Genomic DNA, 22215 nt, shown 5'->3' with positions numbered 1-22215 from the left:
ACACAGGGTAATTTATTAATGAGCTTTGCTGGATTCTTTGTCATACGATTCAGGTTTCTGCATGCCAGTAGCTGCCAAAGATCACTCTTGAATCCAAATTGCTAGGAGCATGGTGTTCCCCTGCATTTGGTGGGTCCGTTCAGCTGCATGCTGCAATTGACAGTCTTCCTTTCCAGGCAGGAAAACCTCTGAGAGCTCTTCCTACTTCATCCATGTAGCCTCACTGCAGCAAGGAAAAATCCTAGAGATCCCCTGCCCAGCAAAAAACTGACTAGTGCTCAATTCTGCAAAAGAAATAGAGTTAGCATCCTATCAAACCAGTCATCGCCGGTGCACCGTTTCTACCTGACACAGATTTAAAACCATATAACATAGCAGTGAGATAGTGCCTGCATGTATAAAGAATAAATATGGCTTCTTGTTCATGTATAAATTGATTTACTGAGTACGTGAGATTTCCTACCAGCAGCACTACAACCCAGGATATCTGCTTAGCTTCTTTAACCTGATAAGGAAACTGAAATGCCTTCAGAGATTCAAATGCTATCAAAACCACTCTGCAGTTAGTGGCAGAATCGTGAGTGGAGACCTTAAGACTCCCTCATCAAATTTCAGATTGCTCCTTTGAGAGCCATAAATTGCTATTTTCACAAACCAATGTTTTAAAACGTAGGCACTTACATCTGCAGCTGAGTATGTAGATAAATATGGCCTAATTTGTGAGAAGTATAGAGTGCTCTTTTCTCCTGCTGAGGCCAGGTCATGGAGACCTGTGGACTCCTAATGTCTCTGCGAAGAAAGCCACTGTTAATTAGACACCTATACCCAGTAATGTAGTAAGTAAGTATTAGTAGTATCCAACTACGAATAAAAATGTAAAAATGACAGTCTGCATGTTTGGACTGACAGAAAGTTGCCAGCACAAGTCAGGAAATGGTAATGCATGCACTATTGTTTGTATTCCAGCAGTGCTTATATGAGTGAGGGTCCAGCTGCTTGCATGGCAGAGCAGCCAATTCAATAAAGCATCGTCCTTGGCACTTGCAATAGTCAAACCAGTTGAGCCCAGCAACTTGGGAGTGTGGTTGCCAGCCTGCAAAGGAATTTGCCTTTGTTGTTCCATCTTAGTGCTGAATTAACTTTAAAAAGATAAAAATAAAAACTTTTCTAATAGCCTGCAGTGGAGTGCAGCACAAGGAAGGGATTTGGGTCACTCAAGCTGGGGTTCTGCCTTAATTCCATAATTCCATTTATTTATTTTCCTAATTAGAAACTTGCTCATGGCAGTGCTTTTCCTCTAAATCCACTTACATAACATCAGAAAGGTATAAGCTACTACTGAGCTATCAAATAATGAGACAAATTGCTGTTTCAGTAGGTCTAAAACGAAGGGAGAAGCCTCTGTACAGATACTGGATCCATGCACCGGGTTACTTGTCCTCCTGAAATGCCCCATTAAGTTATGAGTGCTTCGAGCAGAGCCTGGTGGACAGGCTTCTCTGATGTTCCCTGGCTCTGCACCTTCATCAGAGAACAAATAGGAAATAAATGGGGCTGGCATTTGCTCAGGTTGCATCTGAATGTCTCCCTTACCCTACCCAATGTGACCATCATATGTTTATTTATACCAGCTATCTAAAGAGAAATGCTGACTAAGAAAGCTGAGATCTATACCATAATTTTAAGCAAGACAGTGTAATCAGAGGAGTCCTACAAAGTGACAAAAGTGAGTGTAAATGCAGTACAGCTCCAGTTTTGGTTAATGTGAAGTATTCTTTTTTATGGGTTTATCTCATTGTCTTTATTGACATTGCTCCGCATGCTTGCATACTTCTCTACCGGGAAAGTTTTCCTGGTATTCTCCCTAGCTTCCCTGTCATACAGCTTATGATACAGCAGTGTACGCTGCCTTCATCCACCTTAAGCAGTGCTTTCTCTCTCGTCTCAACCTCACGGTCCACCTTGACTCAGACAATGCTGAAGGACAGTTTGGAGGGGTGAAGTAGCTCCCAGCTGCATGGCTCTCTCTCATGCTAGCTCTTTCTCATCTGTTATTCACTTCTTGGATGTTGCTGTGAGTGATACCAGCAACTGTGCTGGATTTTCTTAATGTGGTTTCCTGTGCTTTGGGTCGTGTCCTGAGGTCACCAAACTGAGTGCAAGCAATGCAGCCAGGATGTGGCTTCTGCTCCTCAGAAAGGCAGTGGGTGAGCAGCCTGTCCCCTGTCTGCCACTCACTTCTCGCATCTCACTCTTTCCTTGTAAAGCCAAAGCCAGCTTCTCTGGCCTGTTCCGCCATGGCAGCACAGGTGGAGCACAAAGCAGTCACATTTTCTCCACTGGATGTTTCCCTAAGAAGACTTCACACAGAGCTGCAGTAACTGTCTCATAGTGGCCACTGCTGAGCTTGCAGAGAGAAAATCTATCCAGTTTCTTCCATGCATTTTTTTCTCACCTGGTTGGAAGAGCTATTGCAAACTAATTGATGACAGTGTGAACAACGGCAATGGTCCTAATCCCTTTTGATAAAATAAGCTGGAGCTTCCATAAAACCTTAGAACCTACTCCCTGAAAAAAAGAAGAAAGAAAAAAAAAAAAAAAGAAAAAAAAGAAGAAAAAAGTCATGGCTTTTTTTAAACTAGCTACAGATGTGGAGGCCAAAGCCGATCCCTTCTGTCTCTAGTGCAGGTTAAAGAAGAATGTGCAACCTGATCTAGTGGAAGGTGTCCCTGCCCATGGAGGTTGGAACTAGAGGACCTTTAAGGTCACTTCCAGCCCAGGCTGTTCAATGATCCAATGACTTAAGCCTCTATGAACTGGGACCCATTTCTCTGTATTATTCACCCAAGCACATACAGAGGTACATTGCTATTACCTGCTGGTCTGCACTGACTGCACACTTCACTACTATTGCAAAACGTCCAATATCAGCTCCAGGAAAAAAAAACAAAAACAAAAAAAAAAACAAACAAAACAAACGAACAAACAAACAAACAAAAAAAAAAAAAACAAAAAAACTTCATACTTCTTTAGTTTGTTTTGCGAGCTTTGCTTGAATAAATTATTTGGGCCTTTCAATGTTGTGGCTTATTTCCTTAGAAGGGCCCATACTTAATAAACAAATAAAATCCAATCACTTTTCCAGATACTAGGAAGAAAAAGATGTTTGGTTCTAGTGTTCCTGTCCGAGAGTGTGTCATATTCAGCAGGAAATTGGGAGGAAAACACAGAGCAGAGATTTGTTTGGAGAGAAAGAATATCCTGTGTTGGAAGGGAGCTACAAGGATCATCAAGTCCAACTCCTGGCTCTACACAGGACCACCCAAAAATCGGACCATATGAGAGCATTGTCCCAAACACTCCTTGAACTCCAGCAGGCCTGATGCTGTGACCACTGTCCTGGGGAGCCTGTCTCAGTGCTCGACCACCTCTGGGTGCAGACCCTTTCCCTAACCCCCAGCCTGACCCTCCCCTGTCCCAGCTCCATGCCGTTCCCTCAGGTCCTGTCGCTGTCCCCAGAGAGCAGAGCTCAGCGCCTGCCCCTCCACTCCCCTCGTGAGGGAGCTGCAGGCCGCCATGAGGCCTCCCCTCAGCCTTCTCTGCTTGGGGCTGAGCAAACCAAGGGGCCTCAGGCACTCCTTGCCCTCTAGACCCTTCAGCATCTTTGCAGCCCTCCTTTGGATACTCTCTAACAGTTATGCATCCTTCTTACATGGGGATGTTCAAAATTGCACACAGTACTTGAGGTGAAGCCTCAAGTACTCACCAGTACAACAGCTCATTAACAGAAATGGGTGGGAGAAGGGACAACAGCTTACATCTTCACCTTGGCTAAAAGGGATTTTCTGCTATGTAATTGATGTTAACACAACAAATGTAGTGAGCTGATCCTCCAGCAAATGGACAAAGTTGCTGGTTGCTTGTGTTCCTGCAGTATCTAGCATGGTGAAGCCTTCCCGCAGCTGAATTTAAGAAGTTACTCTGATTTAGGATAGAAAACCATTGCCAGTTAGAGTCAGGGCAGACATTTATGTATTGTTATATGTAAATGGAAGCAGCTGTGAGTGTTTTGTTTGTTGTTTTTTTTCTTGCATCTGGGGAAAGGGAGGTGAAATCAAGCTAAAGGATAGGAAGGAGTTTACAGTGACAGCTGTGTAGTGATTGCATTGCCAAAAGGTATAAAGGTGGGCAAGTCTCCCTCTCAGAAGGGATGTCAGAGTATTCAGTGGTGGCTTGATAAGATTGCTCACCATGTAGGACAGTTCAGAGGATCGGGGAGCTGCAAGTAATGACAGATGTGGAATCCTTGCCTGTGTGGTGACTGTATTTAAGGTTAGTTTAAAGGGTTGTGAAAACTCAACCTGGTGGGTGGGGAACCTGTAGGGTCTGGGTTGAAAGGAAGGATCCAGAGGTAAGGCACCACACTTCCTGGAGTGCCTTGTGTATTTATTGCATAGCAAGGGAAAGGTGCAGCTTCTTTGGAAGACTCTGGTTCTTTAAGAAAGTGAAGAGATTTGGGATGCTGCACTGGATTTGCGGCTCTTGCTTTGCAAGAACAGGCAGGGTTAGAGCCATGTAAAAGAAGAACATAAAGGAGCTAAGCCTGTGGTGTGTTTCTGTCCTCCTGCCATTCAGGGAAGCCCAGGGAGTGCAAAATAGCACTGCTGTCTGGACTTAACAGAGGGGCACACAAAAACCTGTAAGGCTAGGATTTCCCCTAGAGGTTTTATTGCTTCCTTCTCTTTTCATGCCAAGAGACACATAGCTGCAGAAAGAAATATGAAGTTCCTGGTAGATACTTTATTGTAAGTCTTCATTGATTTTTGTGAGAAGAATTATGTCAGCTGGGTTTTGATAGATACAAGCAGCAGATATACATTGACTGGGTAACCTCCCAGAGCATTAGAGAAATGCCAATCAAAAATGTTTACTTATGTAAATGGAGATTGTCTCTTTTTATGCATTAGGATTCCAATAGAGGAATGAAAAATGTGCTCTGGCAATTTGGATGTTCTTGGCATGTTATGTGAGATTGCCACCTGTCTTAAATGAGATGCCTTTTAAATGAAGCTCTGCCTCAGCTCTCATCCTTGCTTTGCACGTGTTGTTTACTGGGAACAAAACATTGCCTGCTGGAATACTCAGCACACATCTATTTAAGTGTCTTGCTAACACACTGCACGTAAACAAAATAAAAGCTCTTGTAAGCAGCACCAGCCATGGTGTTGTAGGGATAGCTAACTCTTTCTCACTCACCCTGGGCCTTTGGCATACAGGGCCTGAAGTAGCGTGTCTGGCCTTGCAGAGCCTCTATTTCTGTTTGAGGAAAAGAGGGGGGAAAAAAAAAAGCTCTCTAAGCTGCATAGATTGCTTTGAAATTGTGCCTTCAGTGTAAACTGGTGCAGCTGTATGCTTTAAATCTGCAGGCAGCAGATTTTCACTTCTTGCAATGCAAATTAATATCTGATTGGAGAATCAATTTTAAGCCCCAAAAGATTATTGCCAATAACTGTGCACTGAATTTGGTCCTCCCCTGACATTAGCTGTGGCATAGCATAGAAAAACTGGTGGAATTGAGTCATTATTTTCTTCTTTACTTAAGCAAAAGGGAAAAAACTCTTTCTCTTGGAAGCAAAGCAAGTATTTTTTCCTTCCTAACTTCTAATGAGTTATCATAGAATCATTCAGGTTGGAAAACACCTCTAAAATCATCTAGTCCAACCTTTAATCCAGTACTAAAGTCCACCACTAAACCATGCTAGTAAGCTCCAAGTCTACATGTTTTTTGAAGACCTCCAGGGATAGTGATTCAAAATCTAATTCTTCTCATTTTTCTACGAAGTATTGATAGAATCACAGAATGGTTTAGGTTGGAAGAGATCTTAAAGGTCATTTAATTCCAACCCACACACACACACCATGGGCAGGGACACAACTAAGAGGGGAACAGCTGATCTTGGCAGGACTCTTGCACTGTAAAGCTATAGGTATCCTGCGAAGAGTGCCCCTCCTTATGTCTACACAGCTATGCAACACAATTACCAAGTTTACATCCTCCTTAATAAGTAATTTCAGCAAACTAATGATTAAACTGTACTTAGAGCCCAGGAGAATCAGAAGTGCCACACAACTGTACAACTTGCATGCTGCTAGTGTCAAAACATCACAGACTGGTAAATGTGTTTTCTTAGCAAAGGAAATGCCTTCATATTTGAGTGCCCACTGCCACAGCTCATGCCTGGCATACTTAATGGCTGAGCTCCCCCTTCTTCCAAGATGACTTTCCTGAAGAATTTTGCAAATGTATCGCTCTACCTTAAGAAAACCACTGAAACCCAAGGGAGCATCAGCCAAGCATGAATTCCTAGCTTGTGGTGAAATAGTGATTGTGTACAGCCTCTTGCTCACAAGATCAATAACTCTGCAGTAAATTGGACAAACATGTTGGTCCAGGGTTTGATTCTCAGATGTCTCTGGTGATGCTCGCCAGCCCCAGAAGAGCTCTCTTTGCCTAGTGAACTAGAAAGGGAGTAGTTAGTCACGGGACCATAGCTCTTCCTAAGGATACCGCTTTGTATAAATTGACAGCAAAATGGCTAACCTGGCAATTGTGAAGATAATCTTGATTCTTACATACTTAGGCACGCCTTTTATTACAGGCTATCCCAAAGCCATCAGGCAAAAGAGTTTTGGGCACTGCTGTGTGGGTAGATTTCAGCTGGTGATCTAGGCAAGTGGGGCTCTGTACCCTAGCACTAGACTTCTAATTTCTTGCCTTAGTGTCTGTGAAAGGCTCCTTGAGAGAAAACCTTCCATGTCACTTAGCAAATGCCTGGACCCTCTGTTACCTCAGGTCCAAGAGAATATTTTTCTCTATGCTGCTCTGGTACCAGATGACCCAGAATATGCTGAACTCACACAGTGGATGCATTGTACAATATTTTACCTCTCCTCTACTGAGCCCAAGCATTTTAACCTTGTTGCCTTCACCACGTGAAGTGCTCAAAGATGGTTCTGGTGGTTTTTAAAGCCACTCAGCTGTTCACCAGCTCATGGTCTGGCCAGGATATGATGAATGGAAGTCATAGTGAGGCAAAGCTGGCTGGCAAGAATCAAATAGCATCAGTGCGAGTGTTTAGGAGCATGGCCCAAGTGAATCACTTGGGAGTGTCTCAGACAAGACCAGCAATTTCCAGCCCTGTGAAGTGGATGCAGAAATTAGCTAACATGTTTCTCTGGCATATATTAGGCAGACAGTCTGGGTGGGTGACTGATAGGTTCCCTTCTGGTGATAAAACCTGCAGAAGAATGGCTCTTCACTGAGGTTTTCTATGTCTGAAAGATGTAGCTTTGCTACAGTTCCTTCCAGAGGCTGAGCTCGTTTGCTCACAGAGTTCAGCCGAAAGCAAAGCGCTCCAGTCTGGGTCTCCAGTAAGTGGAGGCAGAGAGTCCTCATATCCTTTTGCTAAGCAGCCAAAATGAGCAGGGAACCTCTATTAATTAAATGCATTAAATGATGCTGCTTTCTGGAAGGGTTCATAAATCAATGCTTGTCTGTGGATCTGCCTAAGCATCAGCATCTTCCAGACAAATCTGCAATAGCATCACTAAAAGACATATGACACAGCTCAGAGCTGCCTGTGGCACCTCTCAATCTTTGGTGGTGTTGTGTAGGGATACATTACAGTACAGCCTGTTCAGAAGGGCTGCCTTCATGTTGGGCTTTGGTTGAACTGTCCTTATACAGGATGGAAAAAGCCTGGCTGCTGGGCACCAGCCAGCTCTGCCTGGGACCACCACCTCGCCCAAGAAGCCCCAACTCCCTCCTGCCCAGGCCAGGTGGGATGTCCTATAAAGTCCGTCCTTCTCCTAGTAACACATGTAGGGATCATAGAGAATGGGATTTCCTTCAGCTTAATCCCACCCATACTTCATCTTCTCAGTAGGACTGCCCTCTGGAAGTCCTATCACTCCTGATCCTTGTCCATGACATGGTCAGATTAAAGAAATTCCCAAACTGTGGTTGCTCCTGGAGGATCTCTGGCACCAACACGCATCAACACTGCTCTGTGGGGAGACTCTTACCAGGAAATCAAATTAAGTGACTTAATTTCCTTCTGAATGCCAGAGGAATCTGCATTCTGCATTTACCTATTCCCCAGCATCGTATTTGGCTTTTAGTTCAGCCAGCCCCTGGTCCGCAGTGATGAACACTCTGAGCATTGCAATCGACTCAGACAGCTCCCTTGGAATGTAATGAGAGTGCAGCATATCAAGAATAATAATGGGCGTCGTACTCCTCAGCTGCACTGCATTGCTTCTGTGTACAAGGACAGGGACTCTGGTTTGTGTAGCTTGCTCTGAGGAGACATCCTGGGTTTAACTGCTGTTAGATTAGAAATTAAAAACAATGTAGCTGTTAAAATTACATGAGAAATTTCACCTCTTTCTTCCTGTTCTTATTGATGGGCTCTCCACAAATACATCTGCAGCTTCTTGTGTGGTTTTTAGTTGATTAAAGATTTGTGTCTGAATCAAGCCCCAAGGGCCAGATTATCAGCTGCTGTTAATGAACACAGCACTAGCGACTGCAGCAATACCATCACTCACATTATAGAGGCTGATGAACTGACTTTGATTCTGAATAACTCCGTACACTACTGCACCTACTACCTGAATCCAAATTGCAAAGCTGCTGTCCTGTGGATAGTGAACAATGAGCCACAGACTCCATGTGCTTTGGGGAAGGTACTACATACACTGTTACATTTTGAGGTTTATCTTAACGGATCTTTTACCATAAATTCAGTGTTCGGAGTCAGTGGAGCCCATCTTATTGACTATTTTTTTTCACTTTCTGGCTGTATTTTCATTCTTCTGTCTCATTCCAGTCCTAAACTGCAGGCACAGAAAGGTAGGGAAAACTGCCACAGAGACAGCACCTAGCACAAAGGGGCTCAGCCTCCTGAGTGAGCTTCTTCTGGAGACCCAAGCACAGAGAATGAGCATTTACAAGAGGCTGATAGGGCTATTAGTGCTACTCACAGGGGCAAAACAGGTACAGACTCTGCAAAGTCTCTGCCCCTTCCTTTAATTGGTTCCCAATGTAGCATACTGTTTCTACCCAGGTTTTGTTGGAGCTTGTTTGCTGTGTCTGTTTGAACACCTGGAATCTTCACACCACAGGAGGCAGACACGGAGCCCAGCCTCTGATCTCCCTCTGATCCCCAAAGCCTCCTGCCTCACCTCCCCAAGCTCCCCAACATGGAGGAGTAGCACAGTCTGTTCCCTGGTGGAAGTCCTAAGCCCTGAGGAGACGAGAAGCTCAAGGTTTCAGTGTTTAAGCAGCCAGAAGATTTGAGCATCTGGAAGCTAAGGTACTTCAAACATAGGCTAAATTATGTTTATTCCATTGGGCAAGTGGGTTTGGGATGATTCTTTCAATATCTCCTACTTCCTCCCCGTAGAACATCGATTTCTAAAGCTTTCTGTCTTCTACTGCAGATCTTCAGCTTGTTGCAGAAGTGTCTGTGGTCCATGATAGTGTGTGAAAGAGGGTGTTTCAAGGCTGAATTATATAGCCACTCTGCAGAAAACTTCACTGGATTATCAATTTATTTATTTATTTACTGTATTTGTCTCCGTGGGAAGGAAGGAGTGTACTACTGCATTAGCTCTTAGTTGCATCTTTGATACTCCTTAAATCTACTGGCTAATTGCTTCTCCAACTACTCAAGGAAGCACGTAGAAATAATTAGATGAGTGAACATAAGTTTGTTATAGGCATTAATAGCACATCTTTAACTCCTCTGATATGTCTATATTCAGGAAAAAATGATGTGAGAAGCGGGAAATTCAATGAGTCTTGACAGGTCATTTTGATTTCCTTGTTTTTTAATTGGACAAACTGATGATGTCTGTTTAGTGTTATTACTGTTGAGCATAAAGCAAAAGCTATGAGGGTCTCCTCTGCACCTTTCCCTGCAGTGGTTTAATGAAGTTATCCTGCTGATTTAACACCTAGTAAGATTTTCATTTAGTGTATCTTTATAAAGAGTTAAGTGTCTTGCAGTGAATCTATAGCCTTAAGGTAGCAGTTTCAGGGAGGGCTAAAGGAAGAGCAAGCCCATCATTTTCCTCAGGCAGAACTTTACTATGATGACAAAGTGAGGGTACAAATAGCTGCATTTGGATTAATTTATAATATCGTTGTTTCTGGTGTACGGGGTGTGAAAATATTAGAAATCGATTAAAAAAAAAAAAAAGAGGGATGGCCTGAAAGTTGTGTTAATACCCTGAGATCACTGAAAAAATCTTGGCCTTTTTGAAGTCATTGAAAAGATATCCAAACACAAACTTTTTTTTCCTTGTGTCTTTCCCTTAAAAAGACATGTTGTTTTTCCCTTAAATTTCCACCAGAATAAAAGTCAGGAACAAGTCTTTGTCAGCTTAAGGCTCGATTAAAAACCAGATAACTTGTAAGTGGCTTCCTATGGTGACAGTAGTCAGGTGTCTGACCTGTGGTGTGTGCAAGATGAACATGCAGGCAGCAACACATCTGAGTAGTGTGTTTCAAAAATATACAAGGACATTTATGGGTTAACATGTGGGTTAACAACATTCATGGGTTAGCCCTAACTTCAGCCTTGCCCACCCATGCCTTCCCAGGCAGAGATGCCTGTACCTGATATTTCTTTGGGGAGAGCATCCTTTAGGTTACAAAGGCCTCCTTCCTGCTCGGTTAAAGCTTCCATGGAGCACTGAAAGAAGCTGTGTCCAGGGGATATAAATAGACAACCTTTCTGAATGAAAACATGTTCTGTCATCTTTAAAACAACAGCAGTGAGAAACAGCCCCGGGATATTTGTGACAGATGCCCTGTTATAGATACCACAGCAGCCATCTATCAGCACATGTCAGTGGCTGTCCACTGTTGTATCTGGAGTGCTTTGGAAACTAGACAAAATATTTTATTTTGATAAAAGATCCCAGAGCAAAATTTATTTAAAATTTATTTAAAAACTCTCATGGTTTGAACCAGATACATATTCATTACAAACAGAGCTCCGACCTCATTTCATGATCACCAAATCTGACTCTTCTCTGCTTCCTGGAAGTGTCTCTTATACTTCAGGTTGTTTTTCCATCATTATGACTTCCCTAAATATTCCCATCAGTTTCCAGGTTTGGTTCCAAGAAGGATTTTAAGACAGTACCCAGCCTTAATGCCAAGGTACGCTCTGCAACGTGTTGATCCTAAGAGGTACACTGAAGTGTGCACAGAACAGTGAGTGCATGCTTGTGTGGTTTTCGCATTGAAATTCCTGTTTTCTTAATATCATGAAAACTGTTCCACCCCCCCAGAAACACTGTTCTTTAGAGATCATTTTCCAAAAAAGGATACAAAAGCTGTAGAAATCAAAGAAACCAATTTGGATAGAATATGTGCTGTTCTGCGTATTAATTAATACTTTCAAAACAGTGTTTGTTAGCTGCCTGCTTTTAAAAGACTATTAAAGTATCATCATCCTCATCTTATATTTTGAAGGCCACACTACATCATCATGGTCAGCAATGTTATTATAAATCTTATTATTTCAGTTTGAGCTAGGCCGTATATTTTTGCAATAGGATCTCTTGCATAAACCAAGAAGACAAGTTTCTTGGTCTCTCCCTGGAAGAAGGAAAAGGCATGATTCAGCTACTGAACACAAGTGCCACCAAATCAGTGAGTCCAGGAAAATAATAAACATTTAGTAATTGTTTAAAACTCTTATTTCTAGCCAGACAAGTGAGTTATGGAAAGAAGTTATAAACACTGCTAACGTTTTGTGTTTTTTTTTTTTGTTTTTTTAGAAGTGTACCCTTGCAGTGCTTCAGTTCTGTCTCCACCCCTGAAACCATGAGCTGTGCTATTTCAGCAGCTATCTGAGGCAACGTTTTCAGTTCATTAAATGCTGTCATTCTTTTTGTGCATATTCTAAATACTTTTATACTCAGCCTCTTCCTACTTACCCTGCTGCAGTGGGCTGCACAACCACAATCGTTTCTCATTTTCAAACATTTGGCAATTAAAATTTTGAAATGATTGATAGAAAAGCACTACAATGGTATCAAGGCTTTGCTCATGCCTCATGTGTTGCCTTTTTTTTTTTTTTTTGAAATTACAGTAATACCTGACAGCAGCTCTGGCAGGTCAGTGTCATCCAGACCCAGTACTTTGGACCTTGGCTTGGCTGTGGAAGAGACACAAACTACTGTGATTTATGGTTTGATGCGCAGGCACTTATAAGCAAAAAATTTAATAAATCAGCTATGATAGGAAGAGATACAGTACCTACACAGTGATCAACTTCATGGCTAAGCAGAACAAGTGTCCAGTGGGTATACAAAGCTAATCCTGTATAGTTTGCCATTTATTTTGTGTCAGTACTGCCCATCGCAAGCATTTAAAGCAATGTCAGAAAATCATTACGTCTCCATGATGGTGCATATAAACTACTTTTCACTATTTTCTAATTTTTGTGCCTCTATATTTTTTCCTACGTGATTCAGAAACCTGTAATCAGGAGGTAAAATATTGTGCATAACTGCAAAGCCACTTCAGACAGGTCAAATACAGTCAAGTAATTGCTCGTGTTAAGTGAAGAGGTAACATGTACACTCTGTGACACTTTCACTAAATCCTTCTTCATTCAGTGTAGCAAACTTTGTTCCTACTCTTCCCTCTGTAGAAACGAATAGCTGAAACTGAAATTAAAACTGATGAACAAGGAAAAGCAAGCACTGAACTCACTATTGTACTGAGCAGAAATTTAGCTGATTTCCTAACATCTGCTTCAGTGGAACTACATCCATTTAGTACCTGGAAGGCTATTCTCTCAGACTGCTTAGCCATGACATTTAGAGTTAGAAAACAGTTTTTGTCTTGCTGGACTGACTCTACAAAATGTCGACTGCACAAAGCCCAGCCTCTATGTAGTTCAGCTCAGCAATGGCTCTACTGATACTTAACGCTGGCAGAATTAGGCTACAATGCATGCTATTAATGTTTATTTGCAAGTGCTATGAATCAGCTGGGGCTCAGCCTAGCTTTTTCTTTGTTCTTGTTTGCTTATATCACTGGGAATTCGGAGGGGGGAAAAAAGAAATATTAGGTGGGAGTTCTCTCTAATATTGACTCCTCTTTTGAATTAAGGGGAGGGCAATATTCAGCATTGTTCATGAGTACAAGTATCTTTTAAATGAAGAGTAGCTTACAACTGCAACTCAAATTTTGGCTCCTAAACTCCAGGGCCTGAGAAAATCAAGTTTACTGACTCACTTCTCAACAATGTTTGAGGCTTCCAAAGACGAAAACAATGATACGGGCATTGGTGCCAGCAGAGGGAGCATTCATATTGATAGAACAAAATCTCCTAGTGCTTGTTTTTGTGTGGTCTTCTGCACAGAGAGAGCTGCTGTTGGCAGCATCCATTTTCCATGCTGGTAGTGTAACAAAATCACAAGCCACTCTGCCTTGAGTAGTGGTGGACCACCTCTGTGTTAGGCCATAAGGGAAAAACGAAGCCACTAACAGCCAACCTGAAGGCTGCTAATCTGGTCACTTCACAAAGGGCCTTTCTGTAGACCTGCTAGCAATGTTTCTTATTTTCAGTTTCCCTGCAAAAGATGCTGGTTTTGACTTACAGAAGTAAATGTTGATTCAAATATTTTGTTGCTAATGCAGGGCTTGCATGGGTACTAGTCTGATACTTCTGGTGTTGTGAAGGTTTAGGGCAAAATTCAGTATTCATGAAAATAACACACATATACACTTTGTATACAACAGATGTTAGAATTAGAGGCTGAACTGAATGGGTATGGCTGGAAAATGGCTGAGATGAGTTTGAGGGTATTCACTGAAACCTGTCAAAGACTAATACTATTACTATGGTTGCTTTGACATATAAACCTTCATTTCTTTTTCTTCTGAGATTCTGTGCAGCTTCATCAGTTTAAACCTTCCTCCAGATGGTAAGGGAGGCCTGCAGAAAGCTGGTGATTTGTCACATCTGGATAACTTGGCCTTTGATTCACCAATAGAGACAATATTTCGAAGACCACTTCAGGATTCCCAGCATCTTGGTGTTAATCTGATTCAACCTTTACTAGAGGGACCGAAAGTACTCTAGGAGTTTTACTGGCATTTCCTGCAAGTTTAAAAGGTATTTGCTGCCTTAGTGAAAGAAGAGGAAACTACAGAACCATCCTTAGTGTAGTTGTCAACAGAAAGGACTTTTTGCACAAAAGCAAGCATCTGAGAATGGCAGAATGAGCAGAATGTCTTCCTTGCTCTAGTTTCCTTCAGGTCTCAGGGACCTTATTGCTGAAGACTGGTCTCATTGGTAAAGAACAAGACAAAGAAGAGTTTAAATACCTCAGCCTTTTCTACGTCCTTTGTCACTAGGTCCCTTACCCCTTGAAAAAACATGTTTCCAACCTATTTACCTTCTGTAGTCTTATTTTGAAAAAAACATAGAACAACCTTATGAATATCACTCAAGCCATTTGTATTGTCTGCACAGCTGTTGGGCAGCAATACAGCAAAGCACATGAATTATCCCCTTGTTATCAATAGCATTACTCATGTGCCCAAAGTTAAACACATATTTAAAAGCTTCAGGAAATAGGCCTTTAATTTCCACCAATGTGAAATGCTTGAAACACAATCTGCTGCTATTTAAATCTTCTCTGAGACATCTACAGAGTACAAAATTGTACACATTCAAAGATCAATTTAAAGAATTGCTGCTAGCAAAGGAAAATGATAGAAAATAAGAGAACACCTAAGAGTGGTGACTTTAAGGAGAACTAGGAGCTGGACCAGACTGACCCTCCCATGCTTGGTATGCAGTTTACAAAGCTGGATGTGTCTGTTTGGATTCATTTGGAAAGCCTGAAGCACTGATTTTAGAACACAGAAGACTTAAGGTGGGCAGACAAGCTGAAACTCAACTCTGAGCATCTCTTCCTCTCAGATAAGTGTTGTCTTTCCTATAGGCTCTGACATGGGGCCTCCGATGTCTTTCTCTAAGCCTGATGATACAAAACACTTTGCAGAGTGTCTTGGTACTTTGTGTGCTGGTTCCATGTTACTCGGGGACAATTCTTTGTGTACCTTGGCCCATTCCTTCATTAGCCTCTCTGCTAGAATGTGCATTTCTTGATTGTAATGACAGCTTTGTACAGGGTAGAAAAGCTTATCTGGTTCCTGTAAACATGACCGATCTGGGAGTCAGAAATGAGTGGTTTCAACGTTTTGATACTGCTGATGTTGTTTCACTTCTGCGGGCTGGGGGTGGGGAGGAGGGTTGCCTTTGTAAATTGTTTCCGGCAAAAGCTGTCTTTGCACAGCATCTACCCCACTGGGATCCAGGGCTTTTCCCTAATCTGCTACTTTGTGAGTAATAATAGTCAATTACTGTAATGAGACCAAGACCACAAGTCCCTTTTCTGAAAAGCAGCAGAGCCAGCCCTCATGTACCAATGGGGTAATCAGTGCAGCCTTTTGAGAGCAGCACTTCCCAAGTGATTATGGAGATGACAGCCTGACCTCAAGTTGTTAAAGACTCTCTTGTAAAACTGGGAGATTAGTTTCACTTAGATTAGCCCTGCCAGATTCTGACCTGGCTGTTTGCACCTTGCTGAAATTATCCTTAAAGTCTCAGTGAGACTCGGCGTAACAAGGCTCTTTGCTACTTATCAGCAGTCTGTTATCTTTCCCTGTTTTCTCTCTGGAGCAGGTCTGTGGGGACACATAAAAGGGCGGCTTCACCAAGGTCAAGCATGGCCTGACACAAAAATGCTATTTTTGAACTTGTGCAAGTGCCCTGAGGTTCCCTGGGATGATGAATACGAGGAAAACATGAAGCATTTAATATTAGTCATCTGAGTATACGTTCATTGATAAACATGTGCATGAATAGTGCTATCAATAGCACCATCTACTGTCTTCAGGACAGCAGGACACGAGCTCTGCGTTGTAACAGTGGGCTTGATGAGTGAAATGAGAAGTGGGCAGTAAAAGAGGTTCACCCTGCTCCTCTCCTGCCAGCAGCAGCAGTGCAGCAGAGCTGCTGCATCTACCTGTGCTGGTGACACAGGCAACCTCCTGGGAGCCAGTATGGCAAATCTCTGACAGTGTTCTGGAGCCTTGTTTTCAGGCTGCTGTGACCCTCTATTTATGAGTGTTGCCAAAACATAGCATCCAAATTGTCAACAAACACCAGGAATATTATTTCCTCCAGTGCTTTGACTATTCTTCCCTGCTTGCCCTTGACAGTCTTGAAGTCCATTCTGGGGGAAGTTGCTATCCTTGACTCACTTTCCATGAGAGGCCATAGGCCAGAGAGCCACAGAAGGTTTCCGTCAAGACAAAATCGTATTTTGAGTAGCTTTTATTCACAGTATTTAAGCCATAACTGCGTTCTCAATCTGACCACATCAGAAACAGAGGTAAAAGCCCAAAGGCCCTATGAACTGAGACATAGTACTCGACGTGGGACCTCACAAGGACAGAGTAGAGGACAATCCCCTCCCTCCACCTGCTGGCCACCCTTCTGATGATCCAGCCCAGGATGCAGTTGGCCTTCTAGCTGCAAGCACACACTGCGGGCTCACATCAAGCCTTTCATCCACCAGAACCCCCAAGCTCTCTGCAGGGCTGCATCCAGGTGCAGCACCTCACACTTAGACTTGTTGAACTTCATTAGGTTCACATGGGCCCACTTTTCTAGCTTGTCTAGGTCCCTTTGGATGGGACATAGCACAAAGTGCTCTGGAAGTTCCTGCATGCTCCAGCCCCAGAGCCACCCATGGGATTTCATCGTGAGAAGTCATCTTACTATTCACTGCAGATTTGGCCTTCTGTCAGAAGGAATAAACTCCACACTGCTTTGCCCCAGGGAGATGAAAGAAAAAAAAATATTGACAAGGAAACCAAATAATCAGAAGTGGCCAGCTTTAACATGGCAATGAGGAATACCAAGATAAACCAGACATTTCCAGCACAGAACAGCAAAGGACACTTGTATGCAGTTTTGGAAACCAAAGTATAAGAAGGATATAAAATTATTAGAGACCATTGGAAGGAGGGCACCAAAATGGTGAAAGGTCTAGAGGGTAAGATGTGTGAGGAGCTGCTGAGGTTGTTTTGTTCAGCTTATAGAAGAGGGGACTAAGGAGAGGCCTCACGGCAGCCTGCAGCTCCCTCACGAGGGGAGCGGAGGGGCAGGCGCTGAGCTCTGCTCTCTGGGGACAGCGACAGGACCCGAGGGAATGGCATGGAGCTGGGACAGGGGAGGGTCAGGCTGGGGGTTAGGGAAAGGTTCTGCACCCAGAGGGTGGTCAGCCATTGGGACAGGCTCCTCAGAGTGGTGGTCATGGCACAGAGCCCGTGGGAGTTCAAGAAGTATTTGGATAACACTCTCAGACACATGGTCTGATTTTTGGGTGGTCCTGTGTAGAGCCAGGAGTTGGACTTGATGATCCTTCTGGTTTCCTTCCAACTCAATATATCCTGTGACAGTATTTACTTGGTTCTATGCATAAGGACATGGATTTCTGAAGGGAGTATCTGGTGTCTGTGAAGGGGCAAGTGTGTGTGACTGTCCTTGCAGGAGGGCATTAAAAACACTTCTTTCCCCCCCTTTTCAGCCAACTGTAGGAACCAAGTGTATCTGGGGCTTCTAACCATCTCCAGGCTTTGGTAAAAAAACAACTGGATATACTTGGGGTCAGTGGTAAGGGATGGGATGGGACAAACAGAGGTTGTCCTTCCACAGCCCTCCAACTGAGTCTTGTGCAGCAAATAAGTCAGTCTGATGGCCCCACACAAGGCTCAGACTCAGACGCTTAGCAACAGAAATGAAAGCACTCCTCAAGTGGTAAATTACTCAGGAGTTCTCTGGAGAAAAATAGTGTATGATCATGTCATTGTAAAATGATAGATCTGCCTTTGGGGTCAAGTTAAAGCTTTAGAGACAGCCCTCATTATAGGTCCTCCTTACTTGTGACTTTTTGGCTATGCAGATTAAATAGCATTCTTTTGCTGCAGGGTTTGGGGATGTTGTACAAATTTATGCCATGAGAAGGTCAATAAATGACAGCAGTTTGAAGATATGCTCAACAGAAAAATTAAAATGAAAAAAAAACAAAAAAACGACTGAAGCAAAAACAAACACAGTTGAAGAACACACAAGTTCTGTCTGTATTTGAAGATTAGATAGCTTCATAACTAACATCCAAGAGGAGAAAAAAAATCCAAGTGCTTACAAGACACTCAGGACCGTGTCTGAATATTAATTATGAGGCTGACTCAAAAACTGAGATGCTTCTGTGGGGATGTTTCTATTTGATTAATTGCAGTAACAGTTTTATGGGGCAGCAGAGAATCTGAAAATGAGCACCTTGGTCACTGGGAAGGTCAGGGATCCTACTTGTAAGGATTTTTCTGTCCATTGCTAACCTCTGTAAAAAGCAAATGATAGCAAAGATCAACATGGCTGCCCCAAGACAAACTCCAGTCCCCTTATTTTTACTCCTAGACAGGTAAAAATGTCTTCATCCCGTTGGCAGTGACCTGTAAGTTTTCTCTGAGACTGTGCTGACAGAGCGAGGAGGGATCATTTTTCCTTTCTACTCTGAATAGAGAAGAGTCCCTGTGGACTGCAAAACATAAACAGGATTATCTGTGCATGGAGACTTCCCTGTCTCTGCTGAGGACAGGCACAGCAAGTGGCAGCAATTCCCACTGCTTTATGTTCCCTTTTATAGGCAAGGGTGCTGCGACTCCAAATCATTAGGCACAGTGTGGGAGAGAGACAGTAAAAATGACCTTACAGTCTCTCTGAGTTAGCACAGACCACTAAATCAGTTGGCAGCTACAGCAGGAAAAGCAGAGTGTGGAGGGGGAAAAAAATAAAAAATAAAAAATAATAAAAAAACCAACAACGTCAAGGATAAATCAGAGCAATCAATCATGTCTGGGTCAGATCTGCACACATTCTTTTTGTTCAGCCAGGATCTGAGATGCAAGGATGCACTGAAAGAGAGCTGCTGCTTCCCACAGAAACTTCCAGGCATGGAGAATCCTGTTTCCTTCTGCAGCAGGAAGCATGTTGTACATCTGTGTATATGTACATGGGCTTGCTTTTTTGACTAGCTGACATCACCTAAAAGCTGCATTGCAACCCAGAATTATGGAACATTTTTGGAGCAACTCCTGGCCAGTGGGCAGTATGAGATCACAAACCGAATCTGATTTTTGTGGCTGAGATCCCTGTGTAAAAGGGAAACTTTTAAAAAGCTGTTTGAAATAAAGCACAGCTGAATTCTGTGCAAACTCAAGCTTGTTGAACTACATTTCCCAAGGCACTTGTAGGTGACAAAAATGTGGAAGATGTCAGAGGACGCAAAAAGAAGAAATTTTATTACAGGTGCATAAGATGTACAGAGCTTTCTGTGACTCAAGTCAAGGCAAGTAGGAGAGAAGGAATATGCTGCAGCGGATAAAACTCCATTTCTTCTTTTATATATATAGTGATCAAAATAATTGAAAAACAGTAAAAAATGACTCTCCAGACCCTTTTTCCTTCTCTTGAGTAGGGGCATGACATTTCCTTTTTTCCACTCACCAGGGACATCGCCCGAATGCCTGTTTAGATTCATCAGGTGGTGTTGAACCTGCTCTTCACTTACAGCGGGTGGGACTTTGATCCCACAGCTTCCATCTGCGGGTTCAGGGAAATTACTGACTTGGGAAGCCCGCCTACCAGTGCAGACAAAGGCAAAGAAGTTGTTGAGTACCTCAGCCTTCTCCATGTCTGTCATTATCAATTACTCAGCTATAAAAACTCACTTCTAATGTAAGAAATTAGCCACCTATAATCGCTTATGCACTACTATTTTCACCCCTCAGTCTATTTTCACAAGTGTTAAAGGTGCATGGTGGCCCTCAGGGACTCCTGTCACCCCAGCGCAGCAGCCCGAAGGGAGCTGGGTGCTCTTTCTCGAGGCTCTGTGCAGAAGGGATGCCACCTCTCGCACAAGGGCTGGAGGATGGGAAAGAAGCACTCCCACAAGCCCTGAGAATCAGCAACAGAGTTCTTTATTGCCAGGGTCCCGCACTGTGTTCTGGACAATGAGCATGCCTCTGCTCCACCTGGCTGTCTGCCTGATGCTCCTGCCTTCATCCCACATCACCGTTGCTCTTATGGCAAGGCCAGCCTGTTCCCCGCATCATTGTGGTGCCAGTGGTACCACCTGTATGTGTCTGTGGGCTGGGCACTAGAGGTCCCTCAGGCACTGGTGTCTCTTGTGCCACCAGTGATATCCCTCCACCCACGACATCTCTCCTTCTGGTCAGGTGCATTCCCTCCTGGTGCTTCACTGGACTGCATGGCTGTCCTCACACACCAAGAGTCCTGCTGCTCGCCTTGCTCTTCTGGTCTCCTTCCTGCCTCACAAGCTGGCAGTCAGAGGGCTGAGATGCTCAGTGAATGGTGGGCCAGTGGCAGGGGGCCTGTTTTATAGGACCCGGACCAAAGGTGGGGCTGTGGTGGCCGCTGTGACCTCAGCAAGCCTCTGCAATGGAGTGGCCCACATGTGGTCAAAGGCAGCTCTGTTGGGAGCAGCCTGGAAGATGCTCTCACATGGACAAGGAGGAGGGTTGGGGGGCTGAGGGCCCCTTTTCTGGGGCTGGCTCCCCCGGGCCATTTGGCTTGCCAGAGAGAAAGGCTGCCCCTCGGCCACAGGGACTGCCCTCTGCCTCCCATCCTGTACCCTGGGTTTATGTTTAACACTGTTTTTTCTAGTCCAAACACCTCATAACAGCACCCTTTCCTCTCCTGAGACTTTTATTCCTGGTGGGATGTGTAGGTCCCACAGCCCGAGGCCCAACCGCACCCTGACGTTTCCATTTCCTCTTGCTTTTACCCTCAGCAGACAGCTTCCACGAACATGCTCATTTAGTCAAGAAATGAACATGTCCATGGAACCTGCCTGCTTCCCATGGATAATTCCTCTTTTGTTGAAAAGGGGGAAGTCTCAGACTCAAAAATTCTCAATTTGTAAACTCATTCCCCATTACTCGCTGTGATCTGGGGTTGCTGTGTCATGTGTCTTTCATTGCTGCACCTGCCCTTGGACAGGGGACAGGAAGAAATCTGCTGGGTGCCCTGAGCTCCTTCCTGCTGCTACAGCAGACCTATCACATAATCCATTTTCAGACTTACTGGGTTTCTTGTCTTTATTGATCCATTCAAAAAACTGCTCCAGAACTCTGCTTTTTTCTGTTGTTTTTTAAATTGTCCTATTATTTCCACCCCAATATTAATCATGAGGCACTTAGACCAATTCAATGTTTTCTGCTAATATCATTCCATACGTTACAGATCTCTTCTTTCTCTTCTTCTTCCCTCTACTGTGCTGCAGCAGTAAGCAATTAAAATTTATTTTCAATCTTCATTTTGTAACATTAAACTGAGCTATCCTGTCCCTACTTCATCTTGCTAGTTCTTTTCTGCACTTGTCTTCATGTGAAATAATCTTTTATGAAGCAGAAATTTTGCACACTGTGTTGGAGATGAGCTTGTGTCAGTGCCTCGGACAAGAGAATAGATATTTCTTTGAACCTGCTGGGAAGACCTCACATCACACACCTCAGATTGTCAGCAGGGTTATAATGAAGTTAAGCAAATAGGAACAATAATCATCTGGCCAAAATGCCAGTGAGACATGGTGAGAGAATTTCAGAGTTGAAATAATTGTTTTTCAGTTGAAATGGTGTGTGTGTGTGTGTGTGCATTAAAATTTCACTAAAAAAAAAAAAAAATCTATACTTTTTTTTCTGAAGAAAACTCTTTCCCTGACCAGCTCTGCTGAGCTCCAGATCTCTGCTAGGCAATAGCCTTCATAGCAGTGAACAAGCCCAGTAAAGAAGTCTGTGAAAACTAGTCAAAACAAGATTTGCAAAACATGCCTCTGCTGTGACTCTTGAGTTTTTCTGGGCTCCAGAAAGCAGAATTTCCAAATAGAGCAGCTAATCAAGAGTTTTGTTGCAGCTATATTTTTTAAGGACATCTGAACAACTTTCAGCTGGGATGTTAATTTTTGTGATAAATCAATTTGTCAAATGCCATTCACTCTCAAAGTGCTTATTTAACACAGTTGGTA

The 22215-nt window shown here is 43.3% G+C and overlaps 1 long non-coding RNA gene across 4 annotated transcripts; it reads left to right on the top strand.

The window, feature by feature from the left end:
• The first annotated feature begins 2706 nt into the window (after positions 1 to 2706).
• LOC137856383 (uncharacterized) lies at positions 2707 to 20588 on the top strand. Of its 4 annotated transcripts, none has more exons than XR_011096409.1 (3): positions 2707 to 4332; positions 9129 to 9377; positions 19060 to 20588. It is a non-coding gene; the product is annotated as an uncharacterized lncRNA (long non-coding RNA). The 4 variants fall into 4 exon arrangements; XR_011096410.1 differs by lacking the exon at positions 19060 to 20588 and adding an exon at positions 15786 to 16795; XR_011096411.1 differs by lacking the exon at positions 19060 to 20588 and adding an exon at positions 13977 to 15779.
• Positions 20589 to 22215: the final 1627 nt, after the last annotated feature.

Source organism: Anas acuta, chromosome 4 (assembly GCF_963932015.1).
Source record: "Anas acuta chromosome 4, bAnaAcu1.1, whole genome shotgun sequence".
Taxonomy (NCBI): Eukaryota; Metazoa; Chordata; class Aves; order Anseriformes; family Anatidae; genus Anas; species Anas acuta.
Note: the sequence above shows the minus strand (reverse complement) of the source record. Positions and strands in the feature narration are given on the sequence as shown.